The 19,301-nt window shown below is 45.3% G+C and overlaps 1 long non-coding RNA gene across 1 annotated transcript in view; it reads right to left on the reverse strand.

Moving 5' to 3' along the window:
• Positions 1–8,768: 8,768 nt before the first annotated feature.
• The window catches only part of LOC142748170 (uncharacterized), a 61,486-nt gene continuing 50,953 nt past the window's right edge, over positions 8,769–19,301 (reverse strand). Inside the window, exon 3 of the long non-coding RNA XR_012882168.1 lies at positions 8,769–9,051. This is a non-coding gene — a long non-coding RNA (uncharacterized LOC142748170). The remainder of the gene's footprint in view (positions 9,052–19,301) is intronic.

Below are 19,301 nucleotides of genomic sequence, written 5' to 3' on the forward strand. Positions count from 1 at the left end.
GCGCAGCCACTGGATATGCTGGGACAGAAGGCTTTGTGGCTCCTGGGGTGAGACGCATACAATTTTACTATTTTTCAAGTTACAGAGACCCAACGTATCTTTGTCCTGTGTTTTGTTTTATTTTTCATTACAGAGATCATTCATTTTTTTATTGTGGTAGCCACAATTGTGGTAGACCTCCATATTGGTTGTCACTTCTGTAGTCACTGCTCGGACTCTGTAAGCAATAACTAGTTGAGGAGCATTTAGTCACCCACACTCTGCAATCCAATAATGGCAACTACCACATGGCAGTGGCCTGCCTTTGGGTGGCACATTAGTCTTGTGCTTGGCACCTGCAGTGTTCGTTCTGTGGTAAAAGTTTCATTACCTTCTGTGCATATTATTCCTTGGTAACCACAAGAATATCAGCTGTAATTCCATAGACATGATCTTTTCCCACAACTCTTCAGGGTAATTAAAAATGATCTGTAAGCACCTTAATAATAAATCTCAGCATGGTTGTCCTACATAATGACATACATACATGACATAGAGAGTGATAGACTAGTGTGGTGACATAGAAACTAGTAACTGTTCTCTCCTTTATGGCAGATGCTGGCCGAGGAGGAGTATGACGCTGGAGTGGACTGGTTTTCATTTGGTGTCATCTTAAATGAAATGATTACCAGTCAGTGTGCTTACCATCCTGCACTATTCCATCAAACACGCTCCAGCGCCGAAGACATCATCAAGGAGGTCAGTATGTTACTGTAATACGTTACAAATACTGGACTCTATACTATGCCAGGAGCAGAGGCAGGATTTTTCGAGGGGGGGGGGGGGTTTCAAATTCATAGAAGGTATAAAAAGGAATGAAGTCAGATAATTCCAAATGTACCAGATTTATGAAAGGGCGTGTGTTAAATTAGGCGCAATTCTAGTCCACTACCCTTGCTATTTTATTGGTGCAAAATAGGCCATTATTAATAAATGTGCGCCATTGTGTCCAGTCGCAGAACGCTGCTGATACTGAGCTCTGAGTGATCACTGGTATTGGCTTTACTGCATAGATTCAGAGCCAGTTGTGGTCTCTAATGTATAAATACATTTCTCATTTTCAGCTCCTCCAGAGATATCCTGCCAATCCCGTAGGAGTCAATGGTAACATCAGAAGCCACCAGTTCTTTCAGCATATTGACTGGGTCTCTGTGGAAGCCCTTCGGATGCCCCCACCATACATCCCTATAGTAAGTAAATAAACAGAAATAAACTTTATATACAGTATATGCTCTTATAGCACTTAACACATGGCACTCGTTTATGTAAAAAATACTGTGCCCAATGCCTTTGCAAATGAAAAAAAAAAACTTTTAGGAAATAGTCCATTAACTTTTTCTAAGAAAAAACGTATGCCTGCTAGAATTTTTTTTTTCTCTGTAATTTTTTAAGTCAAATGGGAGAAATGGCACATAACTGTCTCCATAGTCATATTTGCCCTAATGCCGTGGTATGTATTGGCTCAATTCCAGCCACCTGTAATGGGCATAGTCTACTGTCCTAATATGGCTTTTAGGATCTGCCTATTGGAGATTTCCTCCCCTTCTGAGAAGCCTCTAAAAGTTATCATAATAGATTTTTACATTTTTCGGATCAACCATTTAGTCTTTATGAGCTTTCAAATCATATTCTTCTAATTCTCTTTCTTATAGCCATCTACACCTCATCGCCCTGCCAGACAATTCCACCTGGGCAGAATGGAGGCAGCAGAGGCCGAGGAGGGACCTTTATCCGTGAAAGATCAGGCCATGTTTAGAGGGTTTCCATTTGTCACCTGGTAAACCCTCTACAAAACACCATCTCTTATGTCATCAGAGCAAACTGTCCTCCTGAGCTCCTGGGAGAAGATCAACAGAAGACCAGAAGAATGGACAAAACGTACACCGCAGTTGGAAGATCATGAAGACCATGCGGGACGAAGAGTTTGGCAAAATATGAAGAGCGGATCCCTGAAGGTCACCTATGAATGTCTGCGGCTCAAGAGAAAGCAACATCTCCTCCAGAATTCATCAGGAAGCCCAGCAAGAAGATACCTGTAACCATTTGGACGCCTCTCTGGGATCACGATGCTGAGGAACCCCACTAGATGGAGATGTCAGACGATCATGGTTATTGTTGGTAAGTTTGAGCACAACAACATCCGTGCTACATTAACACCTAGGCATGTTTAATACATTTTAGCTTAAATTTGCCGGTAATGATTTGCTCAAGCCCATAACAGCACCAACTGGTGGTGCTGTCATGCGATAGGAGGAAATACAAAGGTGCGGAATGGCCGGCTATTAAGGGGTGGAGGAGGCCGGATTTTTTTTTTTTTCAACTAACATCTAAAACATGCCTATTATATTTAGAAAATGTTTATACTACACATAGAGATCTACTCTATATGTAGTACATGAAAAAAAATACCGGTAGTTACATTTCCTCCTACCCATGACAAGTCTGTCATAGGTGAGGGGAAAAGGTGCGGAATGGCCGGCTATTAAGGGGTGGAGGAGGCCGGATTTTTTTTTTTTTATTATTTAATTTGCACCACGGAACATGCCTAAGATATTTATAATATTTTTATATTACACATAGAGATCTGCTCTATATTTAATAATGAGAAAAGTTACTGGTAATTATATTTCCTCCTATTTATGACAAGTCTGTCATAGGTGAAGATAAAAGGAGTGGCTGGCTATTAAGGGGTGGAGGAGTCCAGATTTTTTTCAAAGAAAGTTTACAAAAAAATGTAAACGTACATGACAGAATAGCCTCTTATATGCTGGGGACTAAGGAACACTAAGCATCAAACGAGTATGTGGCAGAGGGCAACAGCAAGTAATAACACATATACCTGACCGGCTTAGCAGGCGGAAGTGCAGTCTGATAGGTCACATTGGAAACAGAAGGGCAGCTGCAGGAACTAATCATTTAGCAGAAATGTAGAATAGCAAGCTAGATCTGTAATATATAGCAAGCACCAGAATAAAATAATCTAGTAGAAGTAACAGGCGGGTAGCACAATGCTGGCCATACACATATGATAGCTGTTAGACAACTATCTACCCAGACTCTGATCTGCTGATCGTGCTTGTTTATTTCAGTAGGGAGACACCTCTGGCAGGGTTTTACTCCTGGTAAAAAAAGAATGCTCGCTCCTCATTTCCCTCAACAGACTTGTAAGGGGGTGATACTGCCCTGTTTAAATTTAACTGTCTTCCCTGTGCATCTTTCATGTTGGTTGGTACTTTCATTCTGTGTTATTTAGTATATGCCTGCCATGTTATTAGCAGCCAATAGGTGTCACTGCAGGACCAGTGGCTTAAAGAGGCTCTGTCACCAGATTTTGCAACCCCTATCTGCTATTGCAGCAGATAGGCGCTGCAATGTAGATTACAGTAACGTTTTTATTTTTTCAAAAAACGAGCATTTTTGGCCAAGTTATGACCATTTTTGTAGTTATGCAAATGAGGCTTGCAAAAGTCCAAGTGGGTGTGTTTAAAAGTAAAAGTCCAAGTGGGCGTGTATTATGTGCGTACATCGGGGCGTTTTTAATACTTTTACTAGCTGGCCGTTCTGATGAGAAGTATCATCCACTTCTCTTCAGAACGCCCAGTTTCTGGCAGTGCAGACACAGCGTGTTCTCGAGAGATCACGCTGTGTTGTCACTCACAGGTCCTGCATCGTGTCAGACGAGCGGGGACACATCGGCACCAGAGGCTACAGATGATTCTGCAGCAGCATCGGCGTTTGCAGGTAAGTAGCTACATCGACTTACCTGCTAACGCCGATGCTGCTGCAGAATCAACTGAAGCCTCTGGTGCCGATGTGTCCGACACGATGCAGGACCTGTGAGTGACGTCACAGATCTGCACTGCCAGAAGCTGGGCGTTCTGAAGAGAAGTGGATGATACTTCTCGTCAGAGCGCCCAGCTAGTAAAAGTATTAAAAACGCCCCGATGTACGCACATAATACACGCCCACTTGGACTTTTACTTTTAAACACGCCCACTTGGACTTTTGCAAGCCTCATTTGCATAACTACAAAAATGGTCATAACTTGGCCAAAAATGCTCGTTTTTTAAAAATAAAAACGTTACTGTAATCTACATTGCAGCGCCGATCTGCTGCAATAGCAGATATGGGTTGCAAAATCTGGTGACAGAGCCTCTTTAAGGTATAGAGCTGTTGGACAGGAAGTGCAGGACTGGGTGTGCTGTGGAAAAACCCAGACGTGTGGAGAGAGGAGGCTCGGGGGAGGACGCTGAGAGGAGCCATAACCAGGAGGAGTGGGGATTAGCACTGTAGCAGAGGATTGGTGAGAGAGATAAAGCCACCCCAGAGAAGGTGCCAATAGGAGAAAGCTGAACTGGAACAGGGAGAGGAGCCATGGAGCTGGCCAGCACCTCAGATAAGTAACCTGGTGCCCACACTGTTAATGGCGGTCTGTGAGATCTTATACTGCTGAGATATACTTTGGAGGACTGTGTGTTCTATTAATAGCCACAAAGATGAGTGTGATCTGAAGTGAAGGAGAGAGGGCTGTGATTGGACGGGTGCCTGTGTGAGGCACAGAACAGAAGATAAGTAACACTGGGAAGTGAAGTTAGGTCTTGGAACAGCCTGGAAGTAGTGTTACCCCTGTGTTGTCTGCCGAGTCACCCCCACTTGCAAGTGTGGCATATTTTGAAGACTGTGTTAAAAGAAAGTGGCGTGTCAAGGAACAGAGACACGTGAAACAAGAACTAATCTCCAGACACCAGCAACGGACCAACAGTCAGTACCGCATTCCCCTTATAGTGGTCATTTCGCAGGGTAGTGGGTAGCTCCCACGTCGACCCGCGAAGGCGCAGAGCGAAACATATATCAACCTCCCGCCGCAGCCAAGGGTGACGGGGCATAGCCTCCAGTCTTGGGGAGTCTGCGAACGGTAGTGGGTAGCCCCACCGTGACCCGCAGAGGTGGCCTTGTAACCTGCCATACCAGGTTTATAGGGAGGTTGAGGCGCAGCCACTAGGAGAAAGACCCTCTCGAGACCCCCCAACCGTAAAGCAAGAAGTTCGTCGGCACCCATAGCATCTAAGCCTTGTTGCATATATCCAGTGACGCAGAAAGTTGAAGTTATACTTGTTGTACCGAAAACATTTAAGTAAACTTATTAGAAACAACTTCAAGTGGTGTCAGTGTTTATTTGCGGACCCTGCTACAGACTGTCAAAGTACAGTCGAGTTCCCGTCATACATATTAGGTTGTTGGCAGATCCCGCCAGCATGTATTTTATGTATATGGCAAGATTAGAACTAGAATGTCCACATCATATTATCAGGCAAGATCTGACCTGTAACCAGGAGCGTTGCTAGGGAATTTAAATATCAGCGGCACAAGCCCCAGAACATATGTTTACCCCCCAACAAAAAAAACATATACATCTCAAAGATATCTATAAGACTATGGCCCCTATAGTTACCGCCCCCTGTAGATAGTGCTACGCGCTTGCACACCCTGTAGATCATGCTACACACTTCTCCTGTAGACGGTGCCACACAATTCCACCTTTGTAGGTGGTGCCACATGCCGAGACGGGACCCTTGCGTAGGCCGGTGTGATCCTGTCCCAGTGTCTTATAGGCTTCTTATAGGCTTCAGGCAGGGACTGACTGGCAAATTTGAGCCTGGGGGCGCTAGCACACTGCACTGGCCTATAAGTAGCGGCCCATCCTTAACCTGTTTACCTCCACCTGCCGTATAAAGGCGGCAGAGGTAACTGGGCTTTTAATACAGCGTTCTTTAAAAAACTACGGCGTCTGGTGGTGATCTTTTCATGCTAAAATCACACGTTTTATTTTTTAAACTTCATATTAACAGAACATGAAAACATAAGAAACGTTGTCAGTCATACACTTATGTTGCTGTTTCTTGGCTGTTCGGCCACTGATGGTTTCTGGGTCACCTGATGCTTCCTTTTTTTTTTATAACCTAGTGCCATTGAGTATCGTCCATAACAATCCCACATTACCACAGCGTGATGCGACATTGTTATAGATGACAGACATGACCTCAGATTATAAATAAAGGAGCAGCAGTCGAACCAGGAAACCATCAGTGGTGGAACAGCCAAAAATCAGCAACGTAAGTGTGTCATATGACAAGATTTATCAAAAAAGAAACACAGAAACCCTTTCAACTAATGCATTTCTCTAGGGTCCTTTTACACGGCCAGACAAGAGCCATGAAAATGAGCGCTGATCCACGAAACAGCTCATTGATCGGCGCTCTTTTGCACCTTTAACAAGAGGCAATGCTTGGTTATGTATGGGGACGAGCGATGGTTACTACGATCATTAATTCCCATACATTTCCATCATGTCGGCAGCACATCTCCCTGTTTACACAGCGAGATGTGCTGCCGATTACCAAACAATTTATTGGCCTCGTAAACAAGTCGATTAGCTGATGAACGAGCGCTTGCTCATTCATCGGCCGATAGTTGCCCGTACGAATGATGTTATTATAGATCACATCTAAGTTCATGATCTTAGATGTGATCGTTATTAGCTGGATCCTGCTTGTCAGAGACACACAGGACCAGCGTTGGTTTAAGCCGTCAGTCCTGCAGACCTGACGTATTTAGCTTTGATGGCAAGATACAGCTTCTATGTATACAGAATACATAGAAGCTGTATCTGAAAAGTAAGATTTTTTTTTTAATAAATAACAATTAAATAGTTGTTTAAAATGAAATAAAACATTGATTTATTAACAATAAATGGCTTCAAATGTTTACATAGCCGTTAATAAAGTCTGTAGTCAAATATAAAATGCACACGTAGCGGTTAAGGAGTGATTAAAAACCGTAGTTGAAACAATGCAAGCGGCCAATTACTGCATCACAAAACCACGGCAAATCATAATAAAACCGCTTGTGTATTTTTAGAAGCAGTTTTAATGTGTTTTTTTTAAACTGCACCTCAACTGCTACATGTGAATATACCTTAACAGAACAAAATAGTCAAGCCTCCCTCCCCCACACAAAAACTATAACTAAACTTTTCCCTCGCATAACATCTACAGCTAAGCCCCCTTACCCTACACAACTGAACTCCCACGCGTTGAGGTCAAATCACGTTTTTGCAACAGTAGTTGTAAAATTACTTTTATAACCATGTCATTTGCCACGGATTTGCGAAAATCTCTGCAAATGAAAAACGCAATATGACCATAACCTGTGAACAGATGCTAAAGAAGTCCAAACACATGGCAAATACGGTCAAATCCCCCGCCCCATACAAACTAATTAAAGACTATGTACACCTTTGAAAACGTTTTTTTTGTCTCACACGCTGGATACACCTGTAATCGATCACATCTAAGTTATAAACTGTCAGCACCCGATGACACCAAACCAGTCAGATGCAGAATTCAGCGAATCCTGAATACAAAGCAGCTGTATTTCAAAAAGTAAAAATACATTTTAATAAAATGTAATTACAAAGTTGCACTAGTCACACTGATAAAGATTTTTATACAAAACAAAAGGTCACGTGTTCTGTGCAGGAGAATCACAGGGATTCTCTCCAACGCTCCCCTGCGCTACCCTTTACTCCCTGCGGCCCTAAACCACTAGAGAACCGGCCCGGGGGCACGTGCCTCCCTGCCCCTAGTGAATCACCGAGCAGGGAGCTCAGCTAAAACCTCCCTGCTCCACCATAGAATTCAATTGTATCTGCGATTGAGGACGCAGATATAATTATATGTGGCAGTCCCTGGGGCACTGGGCCAAAAATCCGGCTACATCACTGCCTAGAACAGGCTCCGTTGAGAATCAACCGGTTGAACCAGCAAAGAAAGGAATTTCTAGCTCAGTAAAGAATAGTTGGGTGGAGCTGGCAAGACCACCAGGAACTCACTAGGATAGACCAGGCACCAGCAGGAAGCTTATTCTTGCTTCCAGTTACAGCCCTCTTAATAAAATAAAATTCAAATTTCTGTAATATTGGTTATATCTACAGCAACACCACCCCAGCTGCTATGTTAGGTTTTAACTCCAAGTATTTGTAATGACCAGCGGGTTGTGGACCCACTCGGCTTCTCCACCAGTGAGAGTAGTGTCTGGCAGCGGATAACAAGACACAGGCAGGTAGCTGGACACAGGTGGACAACAGGTAACATGATACAGGCTGGTACCGGACTACTAGATGCAGGCTGGTACCAGATTGCATTAGCAGACAGGATATTGGCTGGCAACGGACCACTGGATACAGACTGATAACTAATAGCAATAGCAGACAGGATACTGGCTGATAACTGGTAGTAATAGCAGACAGGATCAGGTGAATACAGCAGGGGAGTAGCTGGGGGGGGGGATGCGCTGGGTGGTACAGGCATATTTGCCAACAGTCCCGAATTTGCCGGACGTGTCCCAGCAACTACCATATTCAATTGTATCTGTGTCCTCAGGACGCAGACACAATTTAATATTATGTCAGAGAAAGAAACTATCCAGTCCCTGCTCTGCCGTTTACTCCTTCTGAAGCGGAATCCCCAGCAAGAACGTTGTCGACGCTCTGGCCGGGTATTCCGCTCCTAAAGGGAGCCCCTGAGGTCTCGGTTTATAGGGTTGGGGTGGATTCCCATAATACAGTCACAAGATTGACACAGCACACAGAAAAAAAGAAGAAAATGTCATTGATGCAACGATTATTTAATCTTTGTCATGTTTTTCATATATTTAAATTCACACACACATTATATATATAAGTAAATAAATAAATAGGAAAAAAAGGACGTCTACCCAAATCATTACCCCCGACGTGCAAAACCAGGACATCCGGAGCTCTATCCATCTGTGCAAACCTGTGCACATCCGGCAACATCCGACTCCACACCATCCATCTACTCCCCAGCCACCGCACAACAACCTCCTCGCGCCGAAAACCCAACTGCCGCCCGTCCGGACGAACATCAGCCCGCTCCGCCCCACAATGAACGTACGAATGCCTGACGATCCACACCAAATGGCCAGGGGGACCTGGAAAAATAAAACCAAACAGATTAAAATCAAAGGTTTTGCACAGATGTGAGCGAAAAAGTAAGGAGGAGAGAAAGAGAGAGGGAGGGAAGAGGGGGGGGGGTTAAAACGTTACACAAAAATCATCACAAAACCGGAGGGCGCACGTACAATTGGAAACGGCGGGAATCCCAACGACCTATCCGCTTCACCACCTCAGCCCCCAACCCCCATGACACCGTCTCAGTCGCCGCCCCAATATGAAATTAATGGGGTGAAAACAAAGACTCCTCCAATCCCAACTGAAAAAGGCACCTACGAAAAAACCACGTAAACTGGTACCGGGACAGAAAGGACCCGTCTTCGTGACACAACGACTGTCCCCTCATCAAAGGCCAAACCTCTCTGTATCCCACAAAGCATGCGACCGGGCACATCCTGGCCCCCCTGGCCGGCCCCAACACCACTCTCTTACCCCGACCCCCCTGATCCGTCTTAGAATGCTGAATCCAGAATTCCACATTCCTGTCCGCCAACAACACATCTTCCATCCTCAACCCACCAGGCCTCCTAGTGCTAGGTGCCACCAGCTCCCCGACCCTCAGGGCCCCAAAATACGCCAATCTATATAGAGTCACCTCGATACTAGAAAAACAAACCCCACCCAACACCCCCTACAACTGTTCCAACAACATAAAAGACACTGGGCGCCGACGATCTGGCAACATTCTCCCCTTCCTATCTCCTTTCAGGGCCTGGCCAACCGAAAAACATTTTGTAACATACCTGTACCCCCGGAGCTTAAAACCAAAAGCCAGAGTACCACAAAATGAATAACCTTGGACACCGACCAGCCTGCAATAGAGACCTGTCCCAGAAAAACCAACAACGCCACCGCCCGATCATTAAATATACAATGAATTGAAAACAATTCCATCTGCCCAGCAATTGTTATTATAAATATATCCTATATAGTTACAGCTCCAGAACCAAGCTCATACATATATACAGCACAAGAGCCAACCTCACTACATAAATACAGCACCAGAACCAAGCTCCGTACATATAGACGGCACCAGAACAATGGACAGGTGTCTTTTTAAACCGTACTAACTACGTAACCAGACCCAAGCTCAGTACATATATACAGTACCAGAACAAATACAGCTCAATTTAGTACAAACCCTGCTGTATAGGTTTGTACGGCGTAAAATTACAGCTCCCAGCATGGTCTGAACAATGGTAAGGCTATGCTGGGAGATGATGTTTCACAAAAAAAAAAAATCATATCCTAATCATACCACCCATCCTCTCGTTGCAGATCCTACAATATTGATTAGAGGCAGAATAAACATTTACATTAAAGGGACAGTGTCATGAATATTTTTTTACATTTGTGTTTTTATTTAATAAAATATTATATTGACTTTATTTAATTTTTCACACAGTTTTTTTTATTAACACTTTCTTACTTCACTGGGGGCTGCCATGTTTTATTTCATTTGTGTATGTGTCTCTTAACGACACATACACAGATGGAATGCGGCAGCACAGTGCATAGGACACAATGAACGGGAGCCATCCATTGCTTCTGCCATCTGGCTCTGTACTGCGCAGACGGAGTTCAGAGCCACACAGCAGAGAAGCTGGTTTGTAGGGAGATAGCAGGCGCCATTATGAAGACCGGCTGCACTACAGGTAGGGTATGTGCACACGATAGCTGCCTTTTACGTCTGAAATTACAGACTGTTTTCAGGAGAAAACAGCTCCGTCGTTTCAGACGTAAATGCTCCTCCTCGCATTTTGCGAGGCGTCACTGACGGCCCTAATCTTGAGCTGTTCTTCATTGAATTCAATGAAAAACGGCTCAAATTACGTTCAAAGAAGTGTCCTGCACTTTTGACGAGGCAGTAATTTTACGCGTCGTCGTTTGACAGCTGTCAAACGACGACGCATAAAATGACAGGTCGTCGGCACATTACGTCGGCAAACCCATTCAAATGAATGGGCAGATGTTTGCCGACGTATTGGAGCCGTATTTTCAGACGTAAAACGAGGCATAATACGCCTAGTTTACGTCTGAAAATAGGTAGTGTGAACCCAGCCTGTCCCTCTCTCTCACAGACCCCCGCTCTCGTTACACCCCCTTGCCCCCCCATCGGCGCCGCCCACACCTGCTGTAACTGAGTGCGTGCCTGCGTACTCTCAGGGCTGAGTGCGTGCCTGCGTGCTCTCAGGACTGAGTGCGTGCCTGTGTGCTCTCAGGGCGGAGTGCATGCTCTGAGGGCGGAGTGCGTGCCTGCGTGCTCTCAGGGCTGAGTGGGTGCCTGCGTGCTCTCAAGGCGGAGTGCGTGCCTGCGTGCTCTCAGGGCTGAGTGCGTGCCTGCGTGCTCTCAGGGCTGAGTGCGTGCCTGCGTGCTCTCAGGGCTGAGTGCGTGCCTGCGTGCCCTCAGGGCTGAGTGCGTGCCTGCGTGCCCTCAGGGCTGAGTGCGTGCCTGCGTGCCCTCAGGGCGTAGTGCGTGCCTGCGTGCTCTCAGGGCTGAGTGCGTGCCTGCGTGCTCTCAGGGCTGAGTGCGTGCCTGCGTGCTCTCAGGGCTGAGTGCGTGCCTGCGTGCTCTCAGGGCTGAGTGCGTGCCTGCGTGCTCTCAGGGCTGAGTGCGTGCCTGCGTGCTCTCAGGGCTGAGTGCGTGCTCTCAGGGCTGAGTGCGTGCTCTCAGGGCTGAGTGCGTGCTCTCAGGGCTGAGTGCGTGCTCTCAGGGCTGAGTGCGTGCCTGCGTGCTCTCAGGGCTGAGTGCGTGCCTGCGTGCTCTCAGGGCTGAGCGCGTGCCTGCGTGCTCTCAGGGCTGAGCGCGTGCCTGCGTGCTCTCATGGCTGAGCGCGTGCCTGCGTGCAGCAGGGCTGAGCGCGTGCCTGCGTGCAGCAGGGCTGAGCGCGTGCCTGCGTGCAGCAGGGCGGAGTGCGTGCCTGCATGCAGCAGGGCGGAGTGCGTGCAGTAGAGCTGTGTGTGTAGTATGTGCAGCAGAGCTGTGTCCTATTTTTGTGCAGCAGAGTATGCACGGGCACCACAGATCCCTCATAGCCGCTTATCAGCTGTTTTGAAGAATCAGCGGCGAGCACCCCCCCCCCCCTCACACACACAAATCCCCCCATAACATGCAAAATCAAGCGTAATCAATCGTTTTTTTATGCGGTTTTTGGCACGTAAAATGCGCAAAAAAAACTTGTCAAATACACGCCGTGTGAACCTGTCAACTGAAAAGTCATTCACTTCACTTTCATCATTCTAATGCTATGTTCACACACAGTGTTTTCAGCTGTTTTTCGGTCCGTAAACGTCCAGAAAAACTGCTGAAAAATCAGAAGCAGAATGCCTACAAACATCTGCCCATTGGTTTCAATGGGCAATACGGCGTTCTGTTCCGATGGGGCATTTATCTCTGTAGATAGTGCCCTACATACAGCCACCTGTAGAGATTGCCCAACATACAGCCCCCATTATAGAGTGCCCACATGTGGGCTCCAGAGCTTTAAGGCAATAGTGCTAACCACTGAGCCACCATGCTGCCCCACATATAGTTCCCCCTATAGATAGTGCCTCACATAGAATACCCCCTGTATATAGTGTCCCACATATAGCTCCCCCTTTATATAGTGCTCCACATACAGACCCCCCTGTACATAAAGCCACTCACAGTTTAATTAGAAAAAAACAAAACATTACATACATGATTCCGTTCCCACGCTGTCCGGTGGCAATGCAGACCTGCTCTCTTCTGAGCAGGAATGCTGGGGCTTAACAACGCAAGCGGCGCGATGACATCATCGCGCCGCTAGCGTCTTTGAAAGGCGCTAATTACGCAGGGCAAGTCATTTTGCTCTGCCAATCAGCGTCATTGTAAGGCGCTGAATGGTCGGCACAGATTGTGCCCGTCCATTCAGTGCTAATGCATGTATTTGTACCTGGGTGCTATAGACACAGGCACAATTAGTGCAAAAGGGGGTGGCGGCGGCTGGTTTCAATGGTGCCGCCGCCCCCTCCGAGAGGCAGCAGCAACCTATAATATTTATTTGTATCTACACAGATACAAGTGAATCTGGCTGTTGCTACCACCAGGGCTAGCAATGCCACCGGGCATGAGGGGGCCCAGGCCATAAATGTTAGAGGCCGGGTGGCACGGGCCCTAGTGGTATCGCTACCGCTGTAGTAGCCATAGCGGCTGCTAGCTACGCCACCAGGCATGGGAGTGGTGACCCAGTGTCGACGGACAGCACGAGCCCCCTCATGCCGCGGGGCCTGTGGGTATTACGCCACTGACTACAGGTACCGTATAATCAGGCTAGTCAGCACACATGTGGCTATACGCATAAACACGTGCAAGTTGGTAGTAAAGAAATTGTACTTTAAGTTAATGGTAAAATAGTCGATACATTCAGTATTTAACCCCTTCCCTCTTTAGCCACTTTTGACCTTTCTGACAGAGCCTCATTTTTCAAATCTGACATGTTTCACTTTATGTGGTAATAACTTCGGAATGCTTTCACCTATCCAGGCGATTCTGAGACTGTTTTCTCGTGAAACATTGGACTTTATGTTACTGGCAAAATTTGCTCGATACATTCAGTATTTAAATGTGAAAAACACAAATTTAGCGAAAAATTGCAAAAATTTGAATTTTTCTCAATTTAAATGTATCTGCTTGTAAGACAGGCAGTTATACCACACATATAATAGTCGCTAATTAACATCCCCCACATGTCTACATTAGATTGGCATCGTTTCTTGAACATCCTTTTATTTTTCTAGGTTGTTACAAGGCTTAGAACTTTAGTAGCAATTTTTCACATTTCAAAAAGCTATTTTTACAGGGGCCAGTTCAGTTGTGAAGTGGCTTTTAGGGCCTTATATATTAGAAACCTGCAAAAAGTCACCCCATTTTAAAAACTCCACCCCTCAAAGTATTCAAAACAGAATTTAGAAAGTTTAACCCTTTAGACATTTCACAGGAATTAAACCAAACTAGAGGTGAAATTTACACATTTTATTTTTTGTTGTTACAGAAATTCATTTTTAATCCATTTTTTTGTAACACAAAGTTTTACCAGAGAAACACAACTCAATATTTATTTTCCAGGTTCTGCAGTTTTAGGAAATATCCCACATGTGGCTCTAGTGTGCTTATGGACTGAAATACAGGCCTCATAAGTAAAGGAGCACCTAGTGGATTTTGAACAGGCTTTTCTTTTAGAATATATTTTAGGCACCATGTCAGCTTTGAAGAGCTCTTGTGGTACCAAACAGTGGAAACCCCCCAAAGGTGACCCCATTTGGGAAACTACACCCCTCAAGGAATTTATTTAGGTGTATAGTATGCATTTTGACCAGACAGTTTTTTTTGCAGAAATTTTTGGAAGTAGGCCATGAAAATTAAAATCTATATTCTTTCAAAGAAAATGTAGGTTTAGCAATTTATTTATTTTTTTAATTTCCAGAAGGACTAAAGGAGAAAAAGCACCACAACATTTGTATAGCAATTTCTCACGAGTAAAAAAAAAAACCCACATGTGGTCATAAACGGCTGTTTGGACAAACGGCAGGGCTTAGAAGGGAAAGAGCGCCGTTTGGCTTTTGCAGCTCAAATTTAGCAGGAATGGTTTTCAGAGGCCATGTCGTATTTACAAATCCCCTGAGGGGAAAAAACAGTGGAAACCCCCCACAAGTGGCCCCATTTTGGAAACTGCACCCCTTGAGGAAATTATCTAGGGGTGTAGTGAGCATTTTGACGGCGCAGGTTTTTTGCAGAAATTATTGGAAGTAGGCAGTGAACATGAAAATCTACATTCTTTCAAAGAAAATGTAGGTTTAGCTATTTCTTTCTGATTTTCACAAGGACTAAAGGAGAAAAAGACGTGCAAAATTTGTAAAGCAATTTCTCCCGAGTAAAATAGTACCCCACATGTGGTAATAAACGGCTGTTTGGACACACGGCAGGGCTGAGAAGGCAAAGAGCGCCATTTGGCTTTTGGAGATCACATTTAGAAGGAATGGCTTATGGAGGCCATGACACAGTTGCAGAGCCCCTGAGGGACCAAAAACAGTGAAAACGCCCATAAAGTTACCCCATTTTGGAAACTACACCCCTTGAAGAATTCATCTACGGGTGTAGTGATCATTTTGACCCTACAGGTGTTTCATGGTATTTATTAGAATTGGGCAGTGAAAATAAAAACAATCCTTTTTCTTCAATAAGACGTAGCTTTAGCTCAGAATTTTTCATTTTCTCAACAAATAAAGAAAAAAAAAGAACCCCAACATTTGTAAAGCAACTTCTCTGGAGTACGAAAATACAGCATATGTGGTCATAAACTGCTGTTTGGGTACACGGCAGGGCTCAGAAGAGAAGAAGCAGCATTTGGCTTTTGGAGCACAGATTTTGCTGGATTGGTTTCTTGACACCATGTCGCTTTTGCAAAGCCCCTAAGGTACCAGTACAGTGGAAACTGCCCAAAAGGGACTCCATTTGTGATACTGCACCCCTTGAGGAATTAATCTAGTGGTGCAGTGAGCATTTTGACCCAACAGCTGTTTCATAGATTATATTTGAATTGGGCAGTGAAAATAAAAATGTAATTTTTTTTCCAATAAGACGTAGCTTTAGTGCAAAATTTTTAATTTTCTCAACAAATAAAGCAGAAAAAGAACACCAATATTTGTTAAGCAATTTCTCCCGAGTATGGCAATACCGCATATGTGATTATAAACTAATTTTTGGGCACACAGCAGGGCTCAGTAGGGAAGGAGTGCCATTTGGCTTTCGGACTACAGATTTTGCTGGATTGGTTTCTGGTCGCTATGTAGCATTTGCAAAACCCCTGTGGGACCAAAACATTGGAAACCCCCAAAAGTGACCCCCATTTTGGAAAACACACCCCTCAAGGTATTCACCTAGGTGTGTAGTGAGCATGTTAACCCCGCAGTTTTGTATAAATTAGTGTGCACTCGATGTTGAAGAGTAAAAATGAGATTTTTCAATAGATATGCCAATATGTCGTGCCCAGCTTGTGCCACCATAACAAGACAGCTCTCTAATTATTATGCTGTGTTTCCCGGTTTTAGAATCACCCTACATGGGGCCCCAATCTTTTGCCTGGACATGTGACCAGGCTCAGGAGTGAAAGAGTACCATGCAGAATTGAAGCCTAATTTGGCAATTTACAAAGTATCGATTCACAATTGCAGAGGCTCTGATGTAAAATAATAAAAGAAACCCCTGAGAAGTGACACCATTTTGGAAACGACACTCCTCAAGGCATTTACTAAGTGAGCATTTTCATTCCACAGCTCTTATCCATAAGTGATTGCGCTGCGGATGGTGCAAAGGAAAAATTGCAATTTTTCCCTAGATATGCCATTTTAGTGGCAAATATGTTGTGCCCAGCTTGTGCCACTGGAGACACACATACCAAAAACTCTTAAGAGTTCTCCCGGGTATAGCGATGCCATATATGTGGAAGAAAACAGCTCAGAAGGGAGGGAGCGCTATAAAATAAAATATTGCATTGCAGGGCTGCCGATATGCTAAAAACCACTAAGATCGCTTCCGATGGCTGCGTCTAACAGGTTAATGGCATGAATCAGAGTTAGCTCCATTCCCTGCCATTACAGGTGGGTGTCAGCCGTAACATGTTGCTGGCACCCGCCACTGATGACACGGGTTCAGCTTCTGAGCCATCTTGCCGTCGGCTACGGAAGGCTTTCATACTAGGCACACCGGGAGGCCAGTATTAGGCCTCTGGTTGCCACTGCAGCCATCGGCACCCTGGCGATTTATGCCTTCCTGATACTTTCAGTATACTCCATCTGAAACACAGAATGATTGTAACTCCCTCTTGTGACAACTTCTTATAACAGTAAAATACAAAATAGCTCCATGCACTGTACCAAAATTGTGTTCTCTGAAAAATGCATTCCAAGCTCCCTATATCATGTAGTAACTTGTGCTTGGCACTACGATATCGCCCTCTTGTGGATAACATTTATATTGCTGCAAACTGCTCACATTAAATGTGTTGTTTTATATGTATTGTCGCTGTTGCTGGGCTACAGGCCTTCAGAATCCTCTTCACTACAGTTATAAAAGCTTGTGCTCTATTCCTAGCTCATTTTGCAGATCATGTGAATCTGTTCCTGGGAGAGGGTGTCACTGGGCTTGGCATACATGACACACATATTGCCCCTAATTTCTAGAGCAAACCTCTGCGTCTGCTCCATATTTAAAATAGCACACCTGAATAATCGGTTAGAACAGTCGTATGTGTGCCACAACTCCACTTATAATGCACCCTGCACCTTTTTTGTACATATGGTGTATCTGCACAATTTTCTGCACCACATATACCCCATGTATCAGCCAAATAAGTTGTAAATATTCCTTAGTACTGGAATAATTCCAATTTTACTTAAACTAGCAACCGTATTGTGATAAATATGAGAAATTATATATTTTTTCAGAGCAATAGTCCTAAATTAAAAGCAGGGTAGGTAAAGGGGTTAATGGTTCCACCCTCGCTCTAGTCTACTGTAGTGAAGGGGCTGATGCAGAATGTCATGCCCATGGCTGTGGGCCGTCAGGCTCACTCACCTCCTCACGCCCTCACGCCAGCAGCCATGGATCTGCGAGCACTGGCCCCAGTCTCCTCCTCAGAAGACGCCAGCGCTCACCTCAGCCGGGTCCCGTAGGGTGTGCACCGGACTTATGGTTAATTAGCCCTTAAGCACCCTGGACTATAAGAAGGGCCCAGCCCCTTCCTCCCACGCCTGAGCATTGTCGTTGTACCCTTAGTTTGTCTATGCAAATGGTCTCCTAGTGTTTCCCGTACCTGTAACCTGTATCCCGTGCTGAGCTGAAATCGTGCTGTGCTGTATACCACGCCTGTCCTGCTACTCCACGCCTGACGTCTGCCTGCTGTCTAGTCCCAGCTGAGCCTGCCTTGCTACTGTATGAGCTGCCACCGGTACCCTATACGAACTATAGACTGTAACCTGCGACCTGTTGGCCAGCTGACATACCACCAAGGCGGTACGGCCCAGTGGGTCCACGAACCCAACGTGACACAGACATTCTCAATATACAGAAATAAATGAATAAATACAGATATATGTGTACTTGTGTTACGCACACTTTTTTCAACAAAAGGGTCGGAGCTGGCTTAGTTTACGAGGAATCCCAAAGAACTCTGCAAAAATACACAGATAAATATATACTTAGCCGCTCTGACGACCCAGAGAATCCATAAACTTAGTCCAATAGAACTGAAGGTGTCCTCGTTTTTTTTCTATAATCCACCTTGAGGAAAGGTAAAAAAACACAAAGGTACTGGTGCAGCAGTTGTCAATGATGGCTGGGCTTCGTAGTTCTACAGCGTCCGCGGCTTCTTCAGATGTTTTCCAATAGTCTTAGGGCGGGTTCACACATAGCGGAATTTCACTTAAATTCCGCTGCGGACACTCCGCAGCGTTAATCCGCAGCGGAGCCGTTTCTCCATTGACTTTCACTTTAATTTAGCAGTGTTCGTTTACACGATGCGTACAATTCCGCTGCGGAGCATAGGCTGCGGAGCGGAATTTGGTGTCCGCAGCATGCTCTGTCTGTTGCGGAGCAGTGGCGGACTGGTTGCGGACTCATGGCGGAATTTCTCCATTGACTTCAATGGAGAGTCAAAATTCCGCAATGAAGTCCGCAGATCTTATGTGTGATGCGGAGCGTATTGTTTTTACTACCATGACATTTCTTCATTCTGGCTGGACCTATGTATTTCTAGGTCTACAGCCAGACTGAGGAAGTCAATGGGGCTCCCGTAATGACGGGAGCGTTGCTAGGAGACGTCTGTAAATAGTCACTGTCCAGGGTGCTGAAAGAGTTACGCGATCGGCAGTAACTGTTTCTGCACCCGGGACAGTGACTACCGATCTCAATATACATGTATCTGTAAAAAAAAATATAAGTTCATACTTACCGAGAACTCCCTGCGTCTGTCTCCAGTCCGGCCTCCCAGGATGACGTTTCAGTGTAAGTGACGGCTGCAGCCAATCACAGGCCAAGCACAGGCTGCAGCGGTCACATGGACTGGAGCGTCATCCAGGGAGGTCGGGCCGGATGCCGAAAGAGGGACGCGTCACCAAGACAACGGGCGGTAAGTATGAATTTCTTTGACTTTCACTAGGGAAAGTGCTGTCCCTTCTCTCTATCCTGCACTGAATAGGGAGAAGAGAA

Source organism: Rhinoderma darwinii, chromosome 3 (genome assembly GCF_050947455.1).
Source record: "Rhinoderma darwinii isolate aRhiDar2 chromosome 3, aRhiDar2.hap1, whole genome shotgun sequence".
Classification (NCBI taxonomy): Eukaryota; Metazoa; Chordata; class Amphibia; order Anura; family Rhinodermatidae; genus Rhinoderma; species Rhinoderma darwinii.